Source organism: Cygnus olor, chromosome 8 (genome assembly GCF_009769625.2).
Source record: "Cygnus olor isolate bCygOlo1 chromosome 8, bCygOlo1.pri.v2, whole genome shotgun sequence".
NCBI classification, from domain to species: Eukaryota; Metazoa; Chordata; class Aves; order Anseriformes; family Anatidae; genus Cygnus; species Cygnus olor.
The window spans coordinates 18344778-18371018 of record NC_049176.1 but is presented as its reverse complement, the minus strand read 5'-3'; the positions used below and the strand labels follow the sequence as shown (position 1 = coordinate 18371018).

The 26241-nt window shown below is 37.2% G+C and overlaps 1 long non-coding RNA gene across 3 annotated transcripts in view; it reads right to left on the bottom strand.

Annotated features, from left to right (window-relative positions):
* Window positions 1-26241, bottom strand: part of LOC121074110 — a 110604-nt gene that overhangs the window by 51897 nt on the left and 32466 nt on the right. For 2 of the 3 annotated variants that reach the window (XR_005822131.1, XR_005822132.1), the window contains exons 2-4: window positions 20211-20270; window positions 19240-19318; window positions 10349-11430 (exon numbers count right to left, since the gene is read on the bottom strand). This is a non-coding gene — a long non-coding RNA (uncharacterized LOC121074110). Of the gene's footprint in view, window positions 1-3170; window positions 3294-10348; window positions 11431-19239; window positions 19319-20210; window positions 20271-26241 lie in introns of those variants that run through there. The other variant, XR_005822133.1, reaches the window with a different exon arrangement.

The window sequence follows — 26241 nt, the reverse complement described above, 5'->3', positions numbered from 1 at the left end:
TGGGAGAAGGAACCAGCTCAATTAAAGGAGATCAGCACAGAAAAAAACAGAGCACGGTGAATAGCTGCTTGTCCCACTCACTTAACCACAGAAACAAGGACAGAAATCATTGGGTCTGCACCACTGTAACTGAGTGGATAATTTAGATATAAGTTTTTAAGTGTTACAGGTTATTTAGCAGACTGCTTAGAAACACATTGCTGAGAAAAACATTACAGCAAACACACACAAAAAAAAAAGCTGCTTTTTAAAGGGATGACCTCATAGTGGACACAAGGTCACTTGGAACTGTTTCTATCATTTGGTAAAAGCCTGAGGGGAAAAAACAAAGAGGAAGTGGGGGCTCATACTTTACACTGACAAGTCAGGACATCAGGACAGAGCTTTCCTCATGTCCCCAGTTTGAAACATGACATGCAAAAGAGAAGAACAGTTACAGTTAGAAGAACAGAAAGGAGTCAGATACATCTAGACCCAGGAGAAATCATTTAGCCAAAATTTTGAAGGCTAGAGACAAATTTAAAGCCAACGGCCTGATGGCAGACAGCACTGAGGAGGGAATTAAGCCACCCTGTAGAGGTACTGCAGGCCCCTGAGCAACTTGCTTCTTCTCAAGTCTCCTACCTCACTCCTCTGGAAAAAAACAAAACCAACAAGCCCCAGAAACCCCTCACTTATCTAATGGAAAGATCTATAACCAAACTGCAAGAAACTAGAAAAATAATTTTAAAGGACGTAAAGATATCTTTCCAAATGATGAAATGCAGCAAAGCAGAGTAGCAGAGACTAACTCAAAGTTTGGAGTAAAAAAGTCATTCCAGAAATGTGGGAAATATCTGAAGTGTTCGAAATCAATTCCTGTTGTTGTTCTTGACTTCTCAAGCTGCTTATTTTAATTCTACAAAGTGTGAACCATCCTATAGGTTTCAAGTGACTATTAGGTTTTTACAGAGAAAAGAGTCTTAACTATTATAAGACAGGACTTGCAGGGTTTTTCAAATTACTGTGGTTTGCATGACCATTTTTTTTCTAATAATTAAAATAATATAACTTGTTTCTTTGGTTTTTCACATAAAGCTACACAGTGATGTGTGTGCCTATAGCTCTGCTTTTAAAGTAATGAAGCTATATAGTCTTAAATCTCCAAATTAAAAATATTTTATATGCAAGGCCTATGAATACTGAATTATCTGAATACCACTGCCTGACTGATATAACAAATGAAAATGGTATGTTTTATTAAATAATATAGGAAACAGTGGTGCATATTTCATCCATAATTATTGAGAACTCACAAAATGTCATTTTTCCCAAGTATTTTCCCAAAATGTATTACATTGAATATACTCCATATGTTCCATATAAATAATGCATATATTTATGCATATATATTTATATAGAAATATATTGTTTTTATATATTTATAATGTAATTCTAAGGGACCCGAAGAGACTTCTAATCCATTTGAAGTCATTCAATACAATTGAATTCAAGGTTAATAACTACTTTACCCTAAGTAGTGTTCTCTGCCAACAATCCCAGTTTCACTGTATTTACTACAGGATGCCACAGTGAAGATATAGCACAATATAAAATGAATGTTAGCAAGTAGAAAAAGCTAGAAAAGAATGACGACTACCACAGAATGAAGGAAAAGCAACACAGCCATAGGGGTTAACTTGACAATCAGTTCAAATCCCCGCAATATAAATGTCCCAGAACAAATCCAGCAGGATTCACTGATTTAAGTAAGCACTATGAGGAGAGGTGAGACAGTACTGTCACCAACGCAAGCTGCTCACTCACAACAAGCAGAGCTTCCTGGCAGAGGAGGCTACCTTAACTCATTAGGAGATAAAAGTTACCTAACATAGCTGGGTATTCCTCCCTGCTTTGTTACAGGGGTTGGAGACCTTCACTCTGCTCAACCCAGTTACTGTAAATGATGATCGAGAATTCTTGAAGAGAGGAAACTTGCAGGATAAATTTAGAGAAGCTGAACTTAACTTATTTTTATCTAGTTGATTAAGTATTCCAGAATATTCAAGGGATAAAGCTTTAAAATTATTATCTACTCCCTAATGATCAGAGCTACTTTGGAAGTAATTCAGAGAAAAAGGAAAAAAAAAAAAAAAAAAAAGAGGTTACCACAATCCAGGAGTTTTCTCCACCTCTCTCAACCAAGAAGGGCTGGAAAGAGAAAGCCAGACATTATTTTGTGTTTGGTCATTTTCTCACTCTTCACCTGACAGCAGTCTCTGTAGAACGCCTTAATTTATTTTTTTTCCCCCACAATGTTTAGGTTTGTATAGGATGTGTGAAAATGAGGAACAGAGATAACATAGCAGCTTATGATTCAGAAGCTCTTGAGCTTAAAACTGGGTACATCCATTTTTACAAACAATATACTAGCATCTAGAGCTAGTATATGACACAGGCAGTTTTAATAAAGGAATGTGAAGCTTAAACTCCATTACACGAGTTATGTCTTTTCCACACCTCTCCCTCTGGTAACACTACATGTTGTACTGCATTCTACCTCACTGCTCAGCCTTTGCTTTGTCAAAAGATACAGAGACACCCTAGTAATTGATAACGCATCTATATTGATCTGATTTTTGGCAATCTATGCCAATCTCTCAGTAGTGACTATTCTACAGTCCTGTGTGCCTAGGAACTACTCTTTCCACTAAGAAGAACAATTTGTTTCATTCATTACAACTGTGTTAGCAATACACACGAACAGTAATACACTGGAGAAGACCCTTCAGGGAGTAATGGAGCAAAATGTCCTACATGGACATGTATTGCATGGATCTGCTGATGCAACAGAGCTGTTTCCTGAGCTACCATCTATAAGTCTCTGTAACAAGTTACTTTGTTCTTCCTTCACTGAGCTTGTAATTGTTGTATTTCTTGACTGAAAATACTTTACACCTGAGTTTTTGTTTTCTAAAATCAGAAGGAAGAAATGGAGCATGAGAGCTAAAGGTAAATTAATAAAATTAAATCCCTTAGCACAGCCCAATGCATTCCCACTGTGAAGTTTAAGCTTTTGTACATTTGGTCATGTTTTTTAATTCCTGCATTAGCCAACTGGGATAACAATATTTTAATGCCCTTGAAGTAAAAATGTATTTTTACTCAAGATTTCTAATGCTGTCACATACCTCAAACATAAAGATACTTGGCTGATCCATTTTCCCTTCCTCCCCACCAAAGGCAGTTGCAGGGCTTTGTGCTCCATCTACTTCCAGCAGCTCTGTGTTACTCCTTTCCTGGCTCATCAACACCTGTGACCAGTGAGCTTCCTATTATCTGCAGCTTCAGACCAAGCTGTAATTCTACACTATTAAAGTACAGTATTGTTTCAACAGGCAAACTACTAAATGGAAATATTCAATATTCAAAAAAAGAAAAAAAATAGAAAAGTAGGCTAAAAATTCAGTGAAGTTTGCATATAATGAAAATATTTCAACAAGTGAAACATAACAATGCAAGATTAAGTCTAATATTGGTGACATTTCACAGATCTTGTTAGAAACTAGGGAGCAGGCTTTATTTGAACTTTGTTGCCCTTATATTAGATTTCTTTTTTAGAATTAATTTATTTCCTTGTAGTTCTCATTATGTTTTTATTGCATTCATGGAATAGTGGAGCATTTCTCTAACTAATTTAACACCTGTAAATTCCCATGGTTGCTAATGAAAGACTGTGTAGACTACCAGATAAATTTCTAATTCATATTTCAAAGGTTGTGAGTTCAAATCCTATTAAGGTTGTACTTATTAATGTTTCTATTAACTCTTTTCCATCTCTGAAGCTATAGATTGAATTAATACTTCCAGTTTCTCTAAAGGAAGAGAGCACATCTGCTCTAAAATGTCACACAAACTGGGGAAAAGGAAGGAGAAGGAAACAAACTTAGTAAAAGGACAGTTCAGATGTAATGTTGGTACTTTTCAATAGGATAATGCCATTCTTGCAATTATAGGCAAAACCAATTAACTACAGGTCATGAATCCCTCAAGTAGAAATAAATTCTGGTGTATATGAAACAGTGAAAATCCATAGTATTTCCATCTAGTGCAGCTGCATGATTGAAGTTCATGCTTCTATTTTTATCTACCTAACGCACTTTCCTTTACAACACTAATCATTTAACCTCCCACTGCCTCAGTTTACTCATCTGTAAAATGGATGCGATATTTATTGACCTCCTAGTTTAATAATCCTGAATCATTTGCACCATCTATAGCTATTTCCATTAGAATTTTAAAGCTAATAAAGTAAATGCAACTCCAATGGGATTTTGTCAGATTTAATTCATTAGTTATAAGATTCTTAATGGAACAGCTATAGAAGTGCAAAGGATTAATTATAGCTAAAAAAACAAGCACTTAGAAAATAATTTAGCTATATCAAAAAGGATGTATCTCTAGAAATAACCCTGCCCAATGAGACTGGGAGCCAAGCAACCTTTAATATTGCCCTTGACTGACATAATTTAAATGCAGAAACACTCTGGAACAATGCTGTAATTTATGCAGATACAGTATCTACATCTGCTATCAGAAATAATTATGCAAAAGGTTTGAGGATTTTTTTAATATATTGTTTTGCATATTTGATAACATCTGAGAAGATATATTTTGCACAGGCGTTAAAGAAAATAATTTGAGTGGTGTACAAATACGCCATACTTGATTAGTAAGCAGCATACTATATTCCCTTTTCACTTCTTGAATAGTAATTACTTTTTTCAAAAACACTTATCAGAGTAACATTGTTTTTTCTACCTGTATTTGCAAATTACAGGTATTCACCCTATTTTTACACTGACATCCAAGTGATAAGGCTAAAAAAGCAGGTTGTTTTTTCATTCATTTCTTTATTTAACTTTGCTTCTCAATCATTTCTTAATAAACATATAGTATATATTTCCAGTTAAGGTATATTAAAATTCTATTGGAAATTAAAAGAATCCATTTGGACAAACATATCTATATCTATAATTTATGTGGTTTCAAAAATGCCACAAAAAATCACGGCATTTTTGGAAAAAAAAAATCTGAATCGTCACTTTAATCTATTTGAGAAAAAGTAAACCTGTAAGTGTCAAAAACACCTTCATGTATCTGGTAATTTAAAATGCAGCTTGTTATCTCATTTGGTTTTTCCCTGAAATCAGTGTAAAACTGCTCAAACACATTAGGCTCTGGTTGAGAGACAAAAATACCTATTTTCCCACATACAGCACTATAGCACATAGTCACCAAAATCCCAAGGCGTACAGTCTCTGTTGGAAAGGTTTGTGAGCAGTACAGTGTAACTGGCAGTACGCATACGTCCTGATTCACACAAGCCACTGTTCAAGGTCAGAAACTTTCTGACCAACTTCTTGCATTAATTTGAGCCCTGCTTTACACTGTGCCTCACGTTTGGGCCATATTTATACCTTTAGCCCAATAACAACTGCAGACTGTAGCATCTCTGCCAGAATTTGCTTTCAAAAAGACTGACTGACAAGTTCCTCTTTGTTCGTTTCCTGAAAAAAAAAAAAAAAAAAAAAAAAAAAATCCCAGGGTCATGTTCTTTGTATTTTCAGAGCTCTAAAAGCTCTAGAGACGTAAGGGAGACAGAACTGACTTCTTGCTGTTGATCACGAGCTCCATGGCAAGAGAAAGAAGATTGAGGCCTTGATGCAGACTGTCAGAATTTATACCGAGGGGGGCTGTCTTCAAAAGAAGGCTGTGGATAAATGAAAAGCTGGATACCAGGCTCTTCAGATGGAGCATGAGAATCAAGGTGCATGGGCTGAAGAGTCCCATCAATAGTAGTTCTGCAACAACAACCTGCCAAGAAAACTAGGGAGGCTCTGAAAATTGACTCAACAGGGAATGGGAGAAAGAGGATGTTTATCCATATGGCAACAACATTCACATGGCTCCTAGTAACACACAGTATGTAGCAATGCACTTGAGAGGAAATCATTTTAAAATATATTGTCTCCAAATTCTTGTGATTCATACTAGCTTATAAAGTCCTCAGGGCCAAATACCGCAGTCCCTCCTCAGTCCTTATTCAAGTAAAATCTGCTTGAAATCAATAGGAGTTTGCTTATATAAGAAAAAAGTGAACTGAAGATAAAATAGAGATATGATTCACAGTATGCATGGAAATTATTTGGTTGTTCATACATTCAGACTATCTATCATAATAAAAAGATGCTGTCCCACTGATGACCTAGTTTTCAAAGTCTGTATACGTGTATTAATATAGTTGAACACAAAATTCAGCATGCATGCAAAACCAAACCATATCATCTAGCTCACAGTTTATACAGCAACATACCTGACTTTCCTGGCCAGTTCTGGTAAGCATTCAAAATGTAAGCCTCCTACAATGCATAAGCTTTCTTGTTCACACAATTATGTGCAAGCATTTTGAAAAGAAACTGTGTGATTAGGATGGGGGAATGTTCTACTTTTCTTATGGTGCCTCTGCGTAAAAGTAACAGCCCTATCCATTTTTTTATTTTACCTCCTAATAACATATTCTGGGATTTATTTTGGAAGATTTGAGTGCTTCAGAATAATTCATCTCTCACAAAAAGACATTACCATGACAAATATTTAGCTATTATGCAGGTCATGTTTAATTCATTTTACTAAGTAAGAATGTTATTAGTACAGACGCTTATGAAAATAAGTAGGATTGTTTTATTATTTGTAAATAATTTGTACTGAATTTTCAAACAAACATGAAAAGGACAAAGACATTTCACAAAATAAATCCAACAAGTTATTATTCATACCCTTTTCTTACTTCTTTAAAAAAAAAAAGACAATGCAGCTTTTAGTTTTCTGCATTTAATCATCTTTTCGGAGAAGAATGAGACTATGGTCCCCTGGATTTCAGCCAGTTCTACAACCCTTCTGCCATTAAATGTTCCACTTCCTTAATTCACCTTAACTTACTTTTTTCACTTTTACCAGGTTCTTGCTTTAGAGTATGAAATACAAGTGATAGAATAAAGCCAAAAGTGCCTAAATTTTAGTAGTCTGTGTACTACTGCTTTTCCTTTTGCAGTCATTGCCTTTTATTTTGTATTCATTTTTTACTCCACCCCTACATCATCATTTTCTGCACAGATACCACTGCAACCCCTCCCCACCCAACTATTTTCATGCTTTTAAGTCCCTTGTGTTCTGTTTCTCCTCCCTGCAGGTCATTTTTCCAAACTATTTCATGACAATTCAGGCTCTCCTCCCCTCTTTCTTCTACCATCTTGACTCTTCCTGTTTTTGTCTGTGATAGTCTTTACATCTCCAATACTCACGCATATTCAACACAGCACATTTAGGAGGTTCCCTTATTTTCCCCCTCCTTATCTCTCTTTCACAATATGTTTTTTCTCTCCTGCACCTTCATCCCCCCCTGCAGCAGAATTTCTCTATGAAGTAATTTTTTCTCACCCTCTCTCTGCAAGATGTTTTCTGAAGACAAAGCAAGACTTCTTTTCAGCTTCTTTACTGACACATTAGTGTCTCTGTCTCACTGTGCAACAGAACAGCCTGTGTGTGCATAATGGGGTGTGTATTCTAGCAGATTGCAGGGATGGCGGGTGTTAAAATGCATGTATGTGTGTATGTGCATGCTTGTATGTGCGCATATAGATGCCAATTGCCAGCTACACTCCTAAGCTCTATGAATGATTGCGACATGCACCAGAACTGTCTAATTATTAAATTATATTTCCAAATCATACTGTAAAAATATTTTGCCTTAAGCAAATTAAAGCAGATAAAGAATCTTAGAATAAAATAGGAAATGTCTCCACCTGATATCTTTGAATCTGTTAGAGTGTCTGAACCCGAACTAGAACACGAGGACAGTACAAGTGACAGGATGATTACATTTTTAAATAGAAAAAAAAAAAAAATCAAAACTGCTGAGTTTCAGGATCTGCTGGACTGCAGAAGTTAAAGAAGTAGCTGTCTATCAACATGTGGCAGCTATGAACAGAAGGGACAGGAATCCATGGGGAATGATGCAGACTAGGTAAGGACGGAGGAGAAGCGAACAAGAAAATTCAGCTGAGGCAAGGACAAGCACACAAATGTTGAATTCTTCTCCTGAACCTAAGTTCAGGAACCTGTAACCTGTGGAACCCCCATGGGTCTGATAATGGTATGTGTTCTCTTCAGATGAATGAAATATATTTTAAATATTTAACTCTTTCCTAGTATGAGAAACTGAGAAATAATCATGCACATACAACTTAATTTGACAGTTTCTAGTGCACACCCACGAAAAAAATTGTTCCATTAAGTAAACTGTAATGAGACAGTAATCTGTCATGTCATTTTCTAGATTCCTGAAGTTCATACATAAATTTCAAACAACATTCATACCATCTCATTTTTACAAATGGAATATAAACTCTGATACATGTGATATTTCTGATATATCTGTTTTTCAGAAGGCTACATTTTCATGTAATTTCTTTGCAATGAAGCATCATGACTAAGGAGACTATACCTGCTGCTAACCTCTCACCTCCATATATTGCTGTTGCCTCTTTGTTCTTCATTTACACTTGCTATTTTTCAGTACAGATTGATAACTCAGAAGTGATGCTAATCTTCACATATCAAGTCAACTGTTTTTTATCTGAGTTACTAATAAGCAGTTACTTGAAGCAGAACCTGGATAGTTCTCTACAAGAGGCTGCATTTCCTGCCTCTGCGTAACCTATTCATTAAGAAGTATGAGCATACAGAAAACTTTTTTTTTTCAAATGTAATACGAATTATATTGGGCTAGTACATCAAATATTAGCCCAATAATAGCTGACTTTAATATGTTGACCACCAGCCAAAACCAGTGCTGAATTCTCATCTCTTTGTTCCCCAAGAGCTTGGTAAAGTGAGTTCACTTCTCTGTGTACTTTGATTTGAAAAGCAGTAAAATATGCACTTTTTGAGCACTCTGAGATTTAGAGGTCAAAGATCTGTATTAGGCAGATGGATTAAGAAAGTAATTTTTTGAAAGCTTTATGGTTAAGATACTCTCTAGCAAACTGATTATAATCTATATCTATAATGCACCCAAATTTCAGGAAAATTCATTTAATTTCTCATGCGCCTCATTTAGAATCACAGGGCCCTTTTCCTTGTTTTCTGTTTCCATCTCTCCTCTCTTTCATAGAACAAAAAGAAGCAGTGACACTCACTGCAGACACTCTTCAAGAAGGGGTAGCATAATAACCAGAATTAAATATACACACAGAAAATTGGCAAGAATAATGCCAGAGACAGGAATAATTTCACAAATCATCTCACATTCACCAACTTATCAGTTCTACATACTGGAAGTTCAAGCTAAGCTTTCTATATTGAAATAACAGGTCTTTTTTTCAAAAAGAAAAAAACATACGCATAAAGGTAAATGCAAACCTCTCTTTCACAAGATCTACACTTCTATAATATTGATAATGTTTGGTAGTTCTTTTTTTTTTTCATAACTGCATCTATGCGCTATGTTCAATTTAGTTTTCTGTCACCCTACCTCAGTTCCACAGACATATAATCATTATTACATTTTCAACAATACCTAATTTACTCTTAAAATATACCAATCTCTGTCTACCTCTAGATAGAAAATATTTTTTGTTTCTTATCCACCATTGTTTCAATAATGAAATATCTCCAGAATTATTGTCAAATGTTTTTTTTTTTGAAATGACATCATTACACAGTGCCCCATGACAACCAGATATGAGGAAAGAATAACTTTGCAGAAGTCACATTTCTCAATCAACTTGAGCTTACAATTTTAATAGTGCCATCAGTCAGATGGACACCGAAGTGATTGTGTATTTCAAAAGGTTCGAGAATACTGTCAGCTAGGAGGTATTCATCACATCCATACAGGAAAAAATGCAGAAATATAAATTATCCTTCTGTTTTCTGTAATGTAGTTATACACTGACTCCACTGAGTACTGTATAATGAAGAGGCTTCTGATGAACAGAATGTTAGCATGCTCAATACGTGGAAAATTGAGCAGAATAGCGTATCTTTGTCACTTTTAGCAGTAAGAAGATACCTCACTTTTTACCTGCCAGTTTTGGCAATTTTGTCAGAACTGAACAGCAGTTCAGGCCACTCTAATGTACTTCCTTTTTTCTTCAAGCAATGTGTCATGGTTCAAGCAGATGTAGAGGATGAGCAAAGTGCAGAGAAAGCATGCAGCAGTAATTAGGATCATTCAGTAGAGTCACCACCACAACCACTAGAAGTTACGGTGGCTCAAGTCCAGCCAGTTGGTTCAAGAACGAAACGTCACATCCACTACTCCCACATACTGGCTAGAATGAATCTTGTCATTTTGATATATTCATCCACTGTGTACATTTTGTAAGTTACTGCTACCAAGATATGAGTGGTTAGAAATGCTCTGTGAAATACGAGATTTAATATATATGGTGATTAGTGACTAGATCAAGATGACTGATGTTTTTACTTTGATGGAGGTTGTGGTCCTTTCCAGAAGCTTCTCTTGCATATTCCCTGCCTTTAAAAGGGATTGCTGGCCTATGCACTATAAACAGAGGCAGAAAGTGTCAGTAATCCAAAACCTGCATTACATGAACAAATTCCTAAATCATTCCTACTCACCCAGGACTTCGCTCGTACTACACTACTCCACGACAAAGGTCTCTAGGAAAACCAGCGTCTCTCCTCTTTCCACGCAGCATGTTTAGATTACACAGAACAAATTGACAGGACTATTTACTGTAACATGCAATCATTTCACAATGAGAAAAGTATTACAGAAACAGTTTCTGGAAACCATGAATGAAACTGGTAAAGGAGAAAGAGCTTTGCCTGTAAAATGATACAAACTGTGAAGATCTCTTGTGACATCTCTGTTTTGTTCATCAGAGGTGTGATAGCTAAATGGTGTATATTCCTTTCTTTCATACTTAGAATCAGTAATTAAAAAGAAGAATAAAAAGCAAAAATAATTTTACTGTTCAAACAAACAAACAAAAAAAAAGATTTATTTTCCCTTGGAATCCATGACTAGATTTTTTGCAGGAAATAAATATACAGGGTGTCTAATGTATTTCTCTGCAGTTGCCTGCAGAAAACTACATGTTGACTTTTTTTCTTAATAGAAGCTAGGGAAGATTTTTTCTTTCATCTTGTGCTTGTCTAACTTATTGCCATTAAGGTTGCAGATAATAAGTCTTCCATCTTCTTTAATGATAGGAATGAAATAAACTCATCCCACTTCAGCACTGCTTCGAAAGCCCCCCTTCTGATGTGTCATCAAGGCAGTCCTGAACAGGCTTTAAAATGAGAGGGTTAAATGAACTGCAATTGTGCTTCCTCCTCCCACCTGTTGAATTCCATGACCTAGAAGTGAAAAAGTTAACTGCATCAATACCTGCCAGGTCAAACTGTTCCACATGATTATTGCAACTATATTTAGGATGCAATAGTGTGACACAGAATGACAGAAAATAATACTGAGACAATAGCAATACTAAGTGAAACTCAATACAAAAAAAAAAAAACAAGGCACATAACAGAGGGGCGAACTGTCTGCCAGCTGGACAGCCAGAACTCCCTTTCTCAATACAGTCCGCTGTAACCGACACACAGCAGTTATAGTTCTGACCCGGTAGTGTTTCATTTTATTGGAATATTGCTGTTCTTAAATTAAGCCAGAAGGACCCCAGATCTATAATTTCTCTCCCACTCAAAAGCATTCTGCTGTTTTGGAAAACCGCCCCATCTCTCCAAGGAATATTATAAGAAATCCCGTCCCATTAATACTTTTCCTTAGGAGTTAATTTCATCTCTATGTAAGTCTATAAAAGGGTTCTTACATGGAGGTCAATAGAGTTGAACTAAAGCTGTGCAAAATGTTCAAAGAGCCACACGAAACTATATAAAACTCACCAGGTCTAAGGTGTGCACTAATAATTTGAACCAGCAGGACTTTGCTCTAAATTTTATTGAGCCAGAGTACCTTTCATTAAAATCAGAAAAGTAATTTTTAGCACTATCTGGAACTGTACACATTTCTAGAGGCTAATTATTTCACTTTTCTTCCCCCCTCTCCCCTCTCCAGGCTGAATGCTGTGGCTGTTGCAGAGTCACTGGTATAAGTTTCATGGTAGACTTCTGGAAGCCTAATTGGCGCAGTGTGACCAGCATGACACCGGCTGCAGCTAAGCAGAGAGGCTCTCTGTAGCTGCCTTACATAATTCCCATTTCCAAAAGTAAAAATTCAAAAAGAAACTCTTTTAAACACTAACACATTGTGTTCCTGTCTCCTGCTGTGGCTGACCCAAAGAGAACAGCCAACTGTTAGTGCTCCCAGCGAGCAGATCAGTCCTTCGGCTCAGCAGCAGAGGTCTGTGCTTTGGGGTGACGGGTCTCAGGCTCAGTCCGCTTGACAAAGCAATTATGTTGTTAGAAATCCCTACTAGTTTCCACACAAAGATTCACTACCTATTTGTGTAACCATGGATAAGGAAGTGAATTGGTGTTAACTCTTTAACAGGTTCTTCAAAAAACCCTAGAATAGTCATTCAAATTCAAAATGTAAAGTATTGCTCAGATGGTATGTCAGCACACCTTCCCACTGCTTCAGTCAGGATCCAAGCCTACAACAAATACAATGGCAGAGAGCTAAGAAATGCTCGTTGCCTCAGTGACTCTTTTGTTAGTAACTCTACCTGAACAAGTATAACATTCACACTTCCCTCTCATGATTACACATGCAGCAGAAGTGATTTAACAGCCAAAAAATGTTTACAAATATGCATGAGTCCCAGATTCACTCATACAGCTTAAAAAAAATAAATAAATGGTACACTATTTATCGAGGGAAGAGGAGCTTCATGAAACTTCAGATTAGGTAAATCTGGTTTCCATTGCACTTGCATGAATAAGTGTGTAAAGCAACAGGAGCGACAAAAGCAACTCCTTATATACAAATAAATAAATAAATAAAAATAAAAATTGGAATAGCTGTCTCAGGAAGGGAAGACTTTTCACAAAAGCACTAGCCAGAGAAGGTGTAGAAGTCAGTGGGTGAGCTGGATACATCATTTTCATCACTATAATTTTTATTTAAGTAGTTTTAACTCAAATTGCAAGAGACCTACTCAATTTAAATATGAGTTGAACTAAAAGTGTTGATAATAATTGAGCCTTTTAGACAAAATAGGATCAAGGAGATGAAAATGCTAGTATTGATTTTAGTGATTACAAAATAAGATATTGTTGAATTTGATGAGGGCAATCAGAGCAAAAAGATGTAAGACGTGAAAAAATTAAGAGATGAAAATTTAATAAGAACTAGATGACCTTAAGAACTCAAGCAGCAAGAAAGAGATGAAATTGGATAATAAGCTGTTATTAAGCTAAAAGCCTAAAAAATAATAATTAAGAATGACCATAACCAACATATGACCCATGGTAAAGTTAAGCAAAAATACTGTGCTGCAAAACTGAGTCACGTACTTCCACTATTCATGCATCAGAGTAAGGCTTGTTTCAAAAAAAAAAAAAAAAAGGCAAAATGCAAATAATTACTTTCTTTGACTATAGCTTAGCAATACATATATAGCATTCTGTTTTGCTCCTGAATATTTGGAAGTAGCTGACATCAAAATTTATTTTTTATACTTTTAAGGTAGAACATTCAGCACCATTTTAAAAGCATAAAACCATACTAGCGAATAGTTTGTGATCAAAAAAAACACTGTACTGTGAAATCCACTTTGTGAAAATGACTCTACCAACAAGGAATATATAATTATGAGGAGAAATTCAATTCCCATTTTTGTTAGCATTTGGAAAGTACGTTTTACCCACAGGTATCTGAAACACTGATCTTTATTTTTGGTCATTGTCAAGGTCCTTTTATTTTTTTTTTTAATCCAAATGAAGTCTTCCTATAACCTGAGCTTATGGTCTTCTGAACCTGCGTATTTTCTTCTTCTGCATACCCTACACCCTCCTGAGACATCATAAAAATTACCATTGAGAGCTGGGCACAAGCAGCATATGCGCTAATCTTTGTGTTTTCCTTTCCCTTCACCATTCCAGAAGTAGATTTTGTCTGTAAACCACAGAAAACCAGACTCCACTATGTCTTCTTTCCTTCCATCCACATTTTCATTTCAAGCCTCAGCTCACAGAAACATTTTACAAAAAAACTTCAACTTTTCCCTGTGTGTTTTTTTCCAGCTGATTGCTACTCCTTGGCACCAATTATAAGTAACTGCTTCACAGCTGAACCAAAGCAGCACAGTCAGCAAAATCACAGCCTCTCCATCCTCAAGCAATCAGAGAGACTCAATGCGAGGAGCAAAGGTGAGGCAGATACTAGCCTAATAGGCCAACAAGGAATATGCCTGTAGTTTTTCCAGGCCCAGGCAGCTTGGTTTGTCAGAATGTAAATTTCTGGTAAACAGCTTCAGTACCAGTCTGATAAAGAACTACAGACTCTGTAGACAATACAAAACCACTGGGACAAGGGGACTGCAGTTCCTGCCATACTAGAGCCAGTGTCAAAAATACAAGTATCTAATGAACTTGCTGCCTAGCTGGAGTGCGGCTCTTGTGGTCACTGGTCAATAGTGACTGAGATAACAGAAAGCAAAGACCATTCTCAGCACATATGCTTAATGACATGAGACGTCAAACAGTTCTCTGTACAAGCAACCCTGGGGGAATTTGCACGCTGCCTCAATATCATGTTTCGCACCTTGATTCCTGACTGTGGTCCTTGATCCTGCTTCCTACCTGCTCAGCCCTCATTCCTCTTGCATTTTCTTACTCCTGACCTTTGCTGTCTCTGCATTACAGCTTGCTTGACCAGCTCCAGCATCACCTGCTGACTTTTGCCTCACTGCTTGTCGTCCTTGGCAGCCTCTCTCTAACCTAAGTGACTCCCTCAACAATGAGTTGGTTTTTTTTGTTTTTTTTTTTTTTTTTGTTTGTTTGTTTGTTTTTGGTTTTTTGTTTTTTTTGTGTTTTTTTTTACTAGTGGGTCCTTCGTTATGAACACAGCATTGATTTGTTACTGTATCATCTACCTGGCCTACCCCACAAGCATGATCATCCTACCCAGGTCATGGCAGAATTCAGTTCCTCAGGCCAGAATTCCTTTGAATTCCATGGGAAGTCAACACTACAGCAGAGAGGGTCTCTTCACATCTCTCCTGCTTACAAGCTTTGAGCATCAGCACAAAAAACAGCTATATTAGGCTTCATTCAATCTCCTGTACAGTGCTTGCTCCTGTACGGTCAGGTTTCACTAATAAGTACCACAGAAGGAGAAAAAAGAAACACGATAAAGACAGATACACATGACACAGAAAGCGGCTCAGATCACTTTCATACCACACTGTGCTAACTGTTGGCAAGCGCTATGGCTTTAGCAGAAAATTTGGAAATTGTTAGGTAACATCTTGCACGGATCACTACAGAAGTACCTCTTCTTACCATTATGTGATCTCTCTGACCAATCTAACAATCATGTCAGTGTATGCCAAAGTGGATTGCATTAATCTATTTCTTAGTATTCATAATGAAGTGCAATACAGTCTCTCTTAAAAGAGTGAGAAATAACAAACACACACACAAACTTATAACACAAGCATGATAGCTGTCTAGGGCAGCAGATTAGTGTGAGCACAAAGTCACAACCTCAAGGAGAAACCCTCTCCTGCTGCCACATCAGCCCAGGCCTCCAAGCCAGCTCCATGACAGCAGCAGGACATGGGCTTGTCAGCAATGGGTTACGCCTCTCTGGGGAAAGGAGAGCTATCAGCTAGCACCCCTCAGCCATCAGCCCTCGTGCTGTCCCATGGAGCTGCTAGGCTAAGGAGGAGAAGGAACTGACAGAACAGGGTAAGAAGATGATGGCCACATGTGGCGTGAATACACACTGCTAGGGAAGGGAGCTGACTCTGCAGAGAGGATACAAGATATCTACAACATCAGGAAGCTTTGAAACCATCCATGAAAAAAATGATAGTAAGGCAGAGAAAGTATTTTACAAAAAGAACGTGATCTGGGAAATCAATTCACTGTCAGGCAACTCAGACTACAGTACCATCAGCTGGATGATTTGCCTGTCCTTGAGTGACCGAGGATTGCAAGATCCTCTCCAACATCATGGTCAGGCTGCTCTACACTCCCTCACCACTTTATTAATAACAACTATTACTTTGTTGGTGTATATTCAAGTCAGAAGTCCAATAGTTGGTGCAAACCTTTATCTCATACACTTTCTACTTAATATGTTGACCTTGCTGACCTTCCTTGTTCCCTCTGCTAAATACAGGAATAGCTGCAAACTGCTACAAACTCACCATAGAATCTCCAAAAACAAAATCCTTACCTGTTTCCCTGTTTCACACTCTGGCACATTCACAAATACCACTGGCACTACTCCCCCAGTTTACATGTACATAATTTTCTTACAATCCACCCCCAAAATTAAGAGGGAAATTTATAAAAAACTATCAAACTATCAAAGACTTAAGTCCATTGACCAGCCCCTTGAACAGCAGCTGTGGGATAATAATCCAGAAAGCCTGATGCAAACATGTCTGTGTTCATCCGCTAACAGAAGGGAAAAGTTGGGCTAAAGCACTTGCCCTGTGTCATGCAGGAAATCATAGTAAAGACCAACAGTACTCTGGGAAACAACACTTTCTTGAGGGTATAGTCATTTGTAAAGGGTACTCCTGTAGCCTCTCTAAATTATCTGTATTAAACTACTTTCATTCTTTCTTATACTACAGTTCACCATAAGAATTGCATTTAGAGTTATTTTTAATATTCGTATGATTTGACAATGAAAATTCCCATTAATGTAGAAATCATAAGCAGTAATCAAAGTGATTCTCTCTTTCAGGCGTCCCTCATTTCTCACAAGCATGCAAAACTACAAAACAACCAAACTAACAAACAGTATTTCATCACTTTTCTTTCACTTTCAATAATTCATGGGTCTAATATTTACTCTATTACCTGTGCAGCATAAATATTAATGACATGCCACTGCGAACTTTAGAGTACTTTCTGGCTAAATCAACAACCAGAAACTTTTGCCCTTGGCCTAAAGAGAAAAGTCTGTCATTGTGATTAATGACAAAAATGACAAAATCTTGTAACTAAAATTAAGAAACATATTATTCTACACAAATTTTTCACCAGTCTTTAAATGCATATCACAAAGGTTTGAAATATGTTTTTAAAGAATATGTCACAAAGCCCACCCTGACATTATTATATTGCATGGAAGTATTTGCAATCTTTTACTGCATTACAATGTCCTGAAAGATCTATGCCTTCCATTTCACATGTTTAACATTATGATGCAACAGTAAAAATGAAGGTTAATCCCCATCTTCCCTGATTAATTAATTTCACCTGAGTTTTAAAGAAAAGAGAATTTAAATAATATTTATGATGGAAGAATGGAAGGCATTGAGTCTCCAAACTATCCACCTATAAACAAATAAATTAAATGGGACTTTTTCCTCCAGTTTACCTGAAGTAAAAACAGTACTCATCTATGATTTCATTGAGTTAATCTACTCAGAATCTAGAAACTTCTGATGGCACAATTCTGCTAACACACATTTTAAAGGTTCCTGCATTTCCCTAATGCTACTATTAATAATGATTTATCCTTTCTTTAACGCACAAAACTCTAGTCAGTGCAGTTCAACAACTTGATGAATCAAGTTTAGCATTTGCACAGTGCTGACAGAAAAACAGTTGATGAAAGTAGGAATCTGCAACTCTGTCATTCTTTAGAGTCATAAGCATCTGGTGAGAGATTGTCATCTTACACAGTCAAAGAAAATTTGGACTCCTGGACTCTGAACTAACACTTATTCTAGTTAATAGAGTTTTTTACCCCGACTTTCTCAATTTACTAAAGGAGCAAAAAGGGCAGTTATCTTTTTTTTTTTTTTTTTTTCCTGTGGAGCTGTAAATCTTTAAATGGTTTTCTGACATTTTGACAATTATTGGCAGTCTTCTATTAACTGGGGGCTGCCTGAGATGGGCAGAACGCTTATCAGCTATCTCTCTCACTACCATCAGGAAGAACTCAAAAACCAAGTCAGATATTTAGTAGCAGATGAGTGAAACGTAGCATTTTTGCAACCTTAGGCAGTCTTTGTTCTCAATTCTGTTCAGCTCTTCTCTCCTAAGTTTGGCTTACTGATCAAAGTCCAAAACATGAGGGCTAAAATATGCCTAGTTTAGCATGCAAACACAAAGATCAAAAGCAGCCCTCCTTTATATGAACACACACAGACTATCCTGGTCAACAACCCCATACATCCCACTCTGGTTTACGCCAGAAGGAATATGAGATCTAAAGCAGATTCAGAGGACAGGAGAGAGAAAAAATTAGTGGCCTGTCATTTCCACCTATTCCAGCAATTAGCCACAAGCTGTAGCATGAGCAATACTTTTTATACCATGAAATTTCAAAGTATCAGAGTTACACAGTGCTGAAAGAACTATAAACAGGGTTTCCAGATTTATGGCTTCCAGGAAGAAAAGCAAAGAGCTTAACACTTCCTTTTTTGTTTTATGTAATATCTCATGGAAATATCATCCATCAGCAATTGCACCATAGAGTGTTTGTTTTACTATTATAGTTTTCATAATGTATCCACACAGTTTTTAGAGTCCTTGGCCTTTAAAGGCCTAGAAAAGAGAAAGTAGTTTTGGTTGGATATAAAAATGAATATTTATAAAAAAGAAAACTACTTTCCCTGCTTGAAGAAGGAGAAAAAATCTTGTTAAATCTGCCAAAAGCCTTTGGATTTGAAAAATGATGACTCCAGGAGCACTGTCATACACATAATACTAAACAGCATATCAGACACTCCTTGTGAATACAGTAAAAATAGAAGAGTTCTGCAAATCAGGACAGGAAGGCTTTGTGTGCCTACCCAAGAGCCAGTACTGCTCCTCCATAATTACCCGCAAAGGTCCTTTCTATAAGTCCAGTGCCATTTCCCACTCTGTGGGTTTACCACCAAGTAGCAGACCTTCCAAAGCTGACAGAAGATAGTCTCTCTCTCTGCTGTGCAGAGATGACCCACCCCCCAGTAACTTCGAAAGGACCCTTGCTCAGATAAAAAAACAGCATGTTGTACAGGTACTCACTTGGAGAGTGTCAGAACAGGGGCTTCCCAAAAAGTTTTCAAGGGATCACTCTTGAAAGGCAGGAAGGAGGGCTCTGTACCTGATGCAACAAAAAGAAGCAAGACTGTGGTAACAGCAGTACATTTCTTCCTCAAGGAGTAATGCTGAGTGCTAAACAATCACACCACCAAAAAAAAAAACAAACCTCTGAAGGAATAACCATAAACCCCAACCTACATTCCTCACATCTAGAAATACTCACCTGTGATGCCAGCAGAAAAGCAGAAAGCTCACAGCAACCTCTTTGCTGTTAGTACTACATTAGACTGTTAATTACTAAGGCTGTTAATTACTAAGTTCATACAAGTAAAGCTTTCAGAGATTTCACTGATGCTGGCATCACACTGGCAGTACTAGCACTACTGGTAGTACTTCACACCAGCTTTTACTTAACATTGTCCAAGTCTCACATCAGATGAGCAATTAAGGAAGCTAACAAGTGTCGGGTTTTTGTTTGTTTGTTTTACTTTGTTCTTTATGTAAATACTACTCCAGGTGTAGAACAGTTCCCATAGACTGCTCAAACACATAGTGACAGGTGTAGCTGGATCCATCAGTCATGCAGAGAAAGACTGCACTGGGCACTAACAGGGGACCTCTGCTTGAGTAGAGAGAAAGAGATAACCAGTATCCTCCTCTAATGTCACTGAGTACACATATTTAAAATGTATCATTTCAGACTCTGCCACAAGGAGCTACTCTATCATGAGGACAAGACTTCTCTCCTTGCTTTCCTGTATTTTCATAAATCTTTCTTACGAATGGTCCCCTCTGGTTCAGGAAACCATCTGTAGTTCTCCCTTAATATGTCCATCAGAGTCCGTACAGTCTTGTCTTCAAGATCAGTGTTTGATAGCATTTCTATTAATGTCAGTTCATCTCTGATCCTTTTTTCCACAAGGACTTCCTTTTTTTCTTTCTGTAAACCTTACCTTTCTATTGCCAGCATGACGGCTTCTCCTCTCCTTAACAAAGATGTTGCCATGGAACAACTGAAAAAAAAAAAAAAAAAAGAGCAAGATGTACAGTAATCAACCACAGAGTAATTAAGTGATGGTTAGGTGTTTGGTTCCCCTCCCTGCCCCTCCACCCTGACCAGTGAAATGGAGGGAGTAAAACACTCCTCCAGTTTAACTTGTGTAATGAAACCTTTTCTGAGGTTCTGAGTCAGTCAATACTTTTAAAGAACCATACATGAAATAATTTCAATAGAAAAGCTGGAGACTCAGTGTTTCCTTAATCTTGTCATAAAGTAGCAAGAACTGTTCAATATCTTATATGAAAGAACCTGAAAATAAGAGAGCCTTAGCCCAGCGTACCATTCAGTGAATTCCTGAATGGGTAAATAAAAGGATCAGATCATTAGGGGAGGAAGGTGGACAGCTCCTATTGATCCTCTCCCAAGGTCACTTAATTATTTATAATTTCCTTGATTACAAGCAAGAGGGGTCAAATCACTTTTGTAACACATAAGCGTTTTGTGTCATTTTTCAGCTGGTGAGTTAAAGGATTATTGCTTTTTCCCCTCTAACTCCAAATGGGCTATTGTTGTTAATGTCTGTTAAGTTAACAGAGTATGCAATATTAAGGAATATAAGATATTTATAACGAGTTATAACAGAGCTATGACCCAAACAAATCAGATATAAAATTTTAATGAATTGGTCTCTGAGTCTATTAATTTAGTTATAGGGTACAAAACTAGCAAATACATTTTCTCTCTTTCAGACGCTAAAATCGGTGAATAACATTAGCCAGGGTCAAATGTGTTGTACATGACTAAAAGAAAAAAGAAAAATGAAAAAAAAAATGAAAAAAAGGTCTTTTATTTTCTAAAAAAAAAATATAGATCTCCTGGAAAAAGCCTAGGAAAATTAATAGGAATTTAAAACCACATTCTACAGTCTATAATGTAAATTCAAATCTATTTTCTATAGTATTGTTAAACTGCTGATAGAATTCAGTACCAAGCATGGCATTTTTTTCCAATGAATAGATGAATCAATCAATGAAGGGGTTTTTGTTTGTTCATTTTAAGAGTTGGTTTGCTAACATAACGTAACCTGGAACACGTAATAGTTGCACACAAATTCAATACTCTCTAATGAACATCATTCCAACTATGTGACTATGTCTTTAATGCAGATTTGTTTTGCTCCTTCCTCTCCCTCTCCTTCACTTTTACACTCAAATTTCTCATTGCATCTTTACTTGACTCAATTACCCTCCAGGATAATCTATCCATACTTTTCTACATACCCACTTAATTAATAGCACTGTCATTCCATTACCACTATCAGAAACGTTACATTGGAAAATATTAGAGGTTATTTAATTACACTGTGTTAACCATTCATTCCCATCAAAATTATATTCCTGCATGCCCCCATTCTTACAGAAATAAACATAGGAGATTTAATTCTCTCTTTTCCCTGGCTCTTGATTACTAACACCGGTGCAGTATAATTGAAATTACACCTCCTTGAACCAAACTAATCCTGATCTCTCCCAGAAACACCAGCTCAGCTACAGTAAGCGGTGTCACCACCTCAGGTTACGTGGAGGTCTGAGTGATTCATCTTCACCAAAGCAGCTCCTCGGGCAGCAGTGACCTTGAGAACTGCTGTAGATGGCTGCCAGAGGACAACGTGTCTGGCGTCCACTGCTAAGACCTCCTGCCAGCTCTACCCCAGTAGAAGTTTACACAAATAGCATTGTGGCTGAGTCTGCTTTGCCATTATTTTAAGAAAGCCTGGGCTTTGTACAGGCAACTGGCAGTGTCACATCCATGCCAATATGGCTTTGTCTGTTCTTTGGGATATTCTAGAAATACTCTGGATTATACATTATACCCTAACATATTTGTTGTCCTTCGTGATTCTTGGCAGCCTCCAGGATTTTTTTTTAGTGTTTCAATTGCCCTATAAACTATTAAAAGCTCCCATAAACACAAATATTAATGTACTAATAATGCATGCTCTTATACGCTGTGGAATGACTTACTTTTACTACAGTTCTGCTTTGTATAGGGTACTATAAAAACAGCATCTTGGCATTTTATATTCATGTTATCTCAATTACTTTAATAACATTAATTAAGTTTTAAGTTTACAAGTTAAATGTTGTTTACTTTTCTGCCTGCCAACATGCAAGTACAGTTTCAAATCTGAGAGTCAAGCTAGGTCATCTCTTACTTCAGTCAGCAGAAGTTGAATTTGTAAGTTAACTCCTTACTTAGTGTTATCTGTGAAAATTCCCAGAGCGCTTCCTGGTTGGGGCACACCATGTTCAAGATTTTTCTGTTTGGAAAAAACTAGAGAAGTAGGGGAAAATTCCTAGCAGCTACTTTCTTATTTGGTAAGAAAGGTATTAAACAGATACCACGCTTCATGAGATTTAACCCTCAGAAGCCTTGATTTGTGACTGCCTTCTATGAAATGACTGCTCACTGGGATCTCTGTGCTCTGTTCCCCATTACTGTTCGAATACTTTCCCCATGCACTAAGAAGCGCATGAAGAATCCATCCCCAACAGAATGAAATCGATTGAAATTTCTCAAAAAAAGTGTTTTGAAACAATCTCTTACTGTCATACAACATGGAGAATCTTATTCACCAGGAAAAAAGAGTCCTCTATTCTCATTTATAATGACATTTCTGAAAATGTTTATGTCATAATATTTGGAAAATACGAGTGAAAGGTGGAAATCCAGAAGAACTGAGAATCAAACTTGTCTGGATTTACTGCCTCTAACCCACACCTTGGTGGAAGTTTAATTCAGGATGCCAGGATCCACCATCTATGAAGACATGTAAAGGGAGGACCAGCACCTAACCTAAGTGGAAGGGCTCTGGTTGAAATTTTAACATCTACATGACAAATAAGGCTCTTTTGCAGAAACTTACAACAGCTGCAGCAAAATGGAAGCACAGCACGTGTCTATGATAACATGTTCCTGTGGAACATCACTTGGTGCTCAGTGTAGTCACTCCCTTTCCATGGCTGACGTGGCCAGAGTTAGAGCACTGCACTTGCTGTAGTTGGTTCCACTCAAAGAGCAAACAGGCAGTTAGAAGTCACTGTTGAAAGGCTTGCAGTGAATGAGGCAAATGTTCCTCATGACAAAGCTAAAGCATTTCAACTCACATTATTGTTAAATTAATAACATTCCACATCCTATGCTATGTGGAAGGAATATTAAAGCATCTTCTCATTTAATTTCTCACTAACAAGTACCTTGGATGCTGTCTATATCTCATAAACTACTTACTGAAAATGCAAATATTTATTTATTGTCTGATTACTCGGCTTACATTCTTCACCATTCTGAAGCAAGACATTTAGCATGGAAACCCCAAAAGTTTTGTGAGTGATGAATCAACAGAAACAACTAATTGCATTAAATATCTCAATGAAAACACTTATACCAGAAATTCTTTCAACTAGGAAGACACTTCCAAATTACAATACTTAAATGCAAAGCTTTTAAAAGTACTAGCAAAGAAAACTATTACACCTGCAGGCTTGCAATCACCTGTGCATAATGGCACACACTGATACTTCCATTATGCAAAAGAAGACATTTAGGTGCATAACACCAAGCAACAGTGTAAGTTCTACACAAAGAAATAAATTTTCTTACTTTGTCATTATGATAGTTAACCACTGAAAAACTTTGGGACTGTTCCTTATGTCTGAAGATTTACCTCTCAGGGAACACAAACAAAATCCTTGGACAAGGAGTTCTGTCTATGTAAAATTTTAAAGAGATATTACATAAAGAATTATGACTCCTGCTTGATAAAATGCATCACATGATTAATTATTAAATGAAATAGATCTAATAAAATGTTTTCATATTGGGCAGGAAAATTTAGAAAAGCATGTATGTACTGTTAACAACCATTTAGTAGACCAAATACCACTCACTGCTTCAGCAAGTGGAAGAACAAAATACCAGATAGAAGCTGTTGGCCCTGGTGGCCACACGGGAATACCAAATTCTAAAGCAGTGGTTGGCTTGCCAGCATCCCTGCCATTGCTGGAGGACTGGTTCTCAAGGCCTTCAGCTGGGAAAGGAGGAGAAAGCAAAAGAGGTCACCAGTGGCTACCATGGCACCAAGATAATTTTCAGTGTAAACTATTCGTAATGAAATGCGTAATGAAATGCATAATGAAATGCGTCTTTTCCTCACTTTCCTCCAGTGGATCCCAACCACAGAGGTCAGGAACACTGTAGGTGTTTGAAGTGGTGCAGAAGTGCAGCATAGATTTTAATTTTCAGCTTTTATAAAATAGCTTCCTTTTTTATTCTGAGACCTCACTCCAAGAGGAGGAACGGGAGAAGTCTTCAGATGCGGTGCTGCAAATACCACTACCCCCCTACATCCCAGCTGGGAATAACCCTGAGCACGTGAGCCTCATCCATTCCCACCCCGTGATTGTTGGGGTATGGAATACAAAGATTAAAAAACAGTTTTAAAATGTTCTTTTCTCTCCACTCAGCACTGTCATTTACATAATCACTACTCACTACGTTTAGGTTTAATCCTAATTATGAGCAAACAAGCACTTATAATCTCAAAAAGCAACTTTAACATATTAATGCCTATTAGCTATTAAGGCCTGTTAAAGTCCATTTTCTTTCTTCCAAAAATCAATTAGCCAACAGACTATGAGTTTTATTAACAGCTACTCTTCCAGGCATTAGCATAGCAAGAGTACAATACTACAGAATTTTTGCTACAGGAATAATGAGCTATATAGAAGAAAAAAAAAAAAAGTTACTTTGTGGAAAAATTGTAAAGAAATTCTGTATTAAAGCAGCAGGGGAAAGGATTTAGAAGCTGTATGGCAGCTGTTTCAAATAACAATCATTTGCAACTCTACTACAGATTTTTGGCTTTAGCTCGATAAAGTAACACAAATCTTTATGAACTCTATACTGTTGAATTTTGGATTATAGTATTACAGTTATGGCTGTTTATTTCAGATACACAGAAGACAGTAAAGCTCATTTTCAAACAAAATTATCCAACTATCAGAAAGCTATGTAGAGATGAAAGAGTATTGGGAAGAAATTCATAGTAGAAGCAAGTTACAGAAACGTTGCCTTGTTTGTGTACAGTTTAGTACAGTGCATGTATACAGTGTGGCTTTTTGTATTTACAGATCATCATTAAGTGTTTTATGAGCACTCCGATGCTGTTAAAAAGCAGATTTTTTTTCTTGAAGAAAAGCAGACACTCATTTTCCTTCTGCACCTGTTGCTTTGTTCATTTTTTAAATGGCATTGTGGTCTATGGAGGGTACTGTATAACTAGACAAAAAGCAATAGTTTTCATTTGTTTACAGTGATGATGCAACTTACTGAAAAAGGGTTGACTCACATTTTACATCAACATGTCTTTAGCTCATCTTGTTCCTTTAGGTTATCCTAGCTATTCACCACCTGGAATTCAATGCAAAAATGAATCCCAAAGTAATCTGACTTGCTGCCTTCTCTCTCATATTTGCCCAGCTTCCACCACAAAGCATGAGAGGACTTTTTTAACTGTTGAGTGGCTGGAAGGACATAGGCTTGCTTCTGGTTTTATTCGAATCCTTCGTGATCCTTAACCTGAATGGGAAGCATCAAATATTTTAAGGTTTTTGCTCATTTGCAAGAGTCTTGTGCACATACGACAGAATTACGAAAAGGAGCTGGTCAAAAGCAGAAAATGTTGGGTTTCCACCTGTGAGCCATTTCTGTGGCCCATTGCCACAAGGCCCAGTGGGCTGGGGCTGAGCCTCACAGGCCTGCCTCAGGCCCGGGCTGCTGGGAGCACAGTCTTCCCTCAGGGACTTCCCACACCAAACACACGACAAAGCCTTTCGAAGCCCCTACCCATCTCAATACACATCATGGAATGAAAAGCTGCCTTAGACCATGAGAGGCTCTGCTAAAATTGTGTCTGAGCTCAG